Source organism: Elephantulus edwardii, unplaced genomic scaffold (assembly GCF_000299155.1).
Source record: "Elephantulus edwardii isolate Elephantulus edwardi_28Jun2011 unplaced genomic scaffold, EleEdw1.0 scaffold00107, whole genome shotgun sequence".
Lineage (NCBI taxonomy): Eukaryota > Metazoa > Chordata > Mammalia > Macroscelidea > Macroscelididae > Elephantulus > Elephantulus edwardii.
The window spans coordinates 757,479-760,050 of NW_006399857.1; the positions used below are offsets into that span (position 1 = coordinate 757,479).

The following is a 2,572-nucleotide window of genomic DNA, read 5'->3' on the forward strand; positions in this document are numbered from 1 at the left end:
TAATGATTATATTAAAGTTGCTGACTATGATAACTGAAACTAATTTACTTTTTCCTCCCTTTGCTAATCAATTCTGTGAACAAACACACTTATCCCAGCAGTAAACTATTACGGCAGCATGCAAAAACAGCTCAAATATTTGTGAGGAAATTCTTGCTTTGGCAGATACTCTTGCAACTAACTCAAATAGTCTGCTTATTAAAATTAACAGCCAAGGAGCTCTGGTAGCCTCATGGTAAGAAGCTGTACGCAGTCCTATAATTGAGTTTACTCATCAGTACTTGCTTCAAGACCCTCACCTGTCCAAATGCAGTCACTTCATTATTTTATAACTCTGCCCGTTCCCAACCAGTTCTTACCTTGCCAGACTTCCTCTGGAGTCATAAAAACTGACATTTCCTCTAGAGGAGAAAAGATACTCAAGATTCAAATATATTTTACAGAAACTCTTTTCTTAAGATAAAAAACAGTACATGGGCTGCCACTCTCTCTGCTACTCACCCTACTGGACCCCTCGATGCTGGTGGACCTCAGCAAGTGGTCCAGGCCCTTGAGCCTGCAGGAGGTGGACGAGCAGCCGCAGCACCCGCTACAGATCAGATATGACAGGGTGGAGATCGATGAGCTGGGCAAAGCGGTGACGCCCACCCACCAGTAACACATGGGATGGCCTCGATTCAGGTAAACTCTACACCTTGGTCCTGACAGAACCAGATGAAATCGTTTCAGGGAATGAAATCGTTTTCTGGTCAGCATGAAAGGCAACGACATCTGCAGTGGCACAATCCTCTCGGATTATGTGGGCTCCGGGCCTCCCACAGGCACAGGTCTCCATCGTTACGTGTGCCTGGCTTACGAGCAGGACAGGCCCCTGAGCCCATTCTGAGCAACCAATCCGGAGACCACAGGGACAAGTTCAAGGTGGCCTCCTTCCGCAAAAAGTACGAGCTCGGCTGGGCGGTTGCCAGAACGTGCTACCAGGCAGAAAGGGATGCCTAAGTGCCCAAGCTCTACTAGCAGCTGTCCAGGAAGTAGAGCACTGAGCCACCAGGGAGTTCCAGGGAGTCCCTCTCCAGCTCAGTGAAGCATGCAAGATTTTTCTTCCTCCCAACTCCCGCTCTCACCAGTGACACACATCGTGGTGCCTGCCCTTTATATTTCTGGAAGTTCATACATGCTAGTTTGTATTCTAATCAGATTTTAAGTCAAATATTTGTGGGGGAATGTTTTGGTACCGTTATGGGCTCATCAAATTGTTACTATAAAAATGAGCCACCCAGAGTTTAAAGGGGGGGGGGAAATATGCAAGTGAATGTACCAGGTTGAAGAAATAGAGAAATAGAGCATTACTAGGTCCTTAAAAGAGGCCACAGTGGCTGTCTGGATGGGCAGCAGTGCTGGCTGTGAGGCCTCCAATCTGTACCTGTTAAATTGATCGCTCTTCCTTCATGTAACTGAAGCTGACCTGGAGTTGCTAAATGTTGTGTTAATTTTGCTGTTTCCTTAGAGTTGAGTAAAAATAATAACGCTGAGTAGACTGACTAAATAAATAAATAAAAAGATATAAACAGGACATGAACAAAGCAGACAATTCATACCAGAATGAGGAAAACTATCATCATTGTGCCAAAGATGTTCAGCTGAATAGTGGCAAAGCTCAAGATTCTGAGCACTGTTAAAAAGATTCATACTAGAATCACTGCAGGGGAAAAGAGTGATTCAACTTAAAAACATTAAAAACAACTCATCAGTAATATAACATACAAGCAAAAACCTTACCTTTGTTGTTAGGTACCATCAAGTTGAGTTCAACTGATAGTGACCCTATGAACAACAGATCTGAACCCTGTGCTATCCTCACCATCTCTGACTTGCTCAAGCCCATTGCACAGCAGTCACCGTGTCAATCCATCTGGCTGAGAATCTCCCTTTTCTTTCACTGACCCACCACCTTTCCAAGCACAATGTCCCTTTCCAAGGAATAGCCCAAAGTATGTGAGTCAAAGCGTTGTCATCTTTGCCTCCAAGGAGTATTCTGGCTAGACTGTTTTTGAAACATATCTGATCTTAAGGAGCACTGGTGGCCTAGTGGTAAGAAGCTATGCTGTGATCCTGCTGGCACATGGTTTAAACTCACCAGCTGCTCTGTAAGAGAAGGATGGGCAATCTCCTCCCATGCAATTAACTCCCTCTGAAAACCCATGGAAGGTCAGATTTTTACTTATCGTACAGTAAAAAAAAAAGCAAGCTCTCCTACTCTCCTCATCTACGCTATAAGGTTTGGGTTCACCCCTGTCTTTCAGGGGTCTTTTTTCCCTTTACTTTCTTTTTTACTTTCCTCTTTTTTGTGGTCTACCTTTCACTAGCTATGCCTCTGTCTTACTACCTTTAAAAATCTTTTTCTAAAAAAAAAAATCCTTTAAAAAAAAAAGGGGGAGCTCTGGTGGCCTAGTGGCAAGAAGTTGTACTGCAATCCCAAAAGGTACACTGTTCGAACCCACCAGATGCTCTGCTGGAGAAGGAGGGACAGTCTCCTCCTGTACCTGTCAGATCTGATTTGACAGTACATGCA

At 44.2% G+C, this 2,572-nt stretch overlaps 1 pseudogene; it reads left to right on the plus strand.

The window, feature by feature from the left end:
• Positions 1-517: 517 nt before the first annotated feature.
• Positions 518-1,035, plus strand: LOC102857834 (annotated as a pseudogene).
• Positions 1,036-2,572: the final 1,537 nt, after the last annotated feature.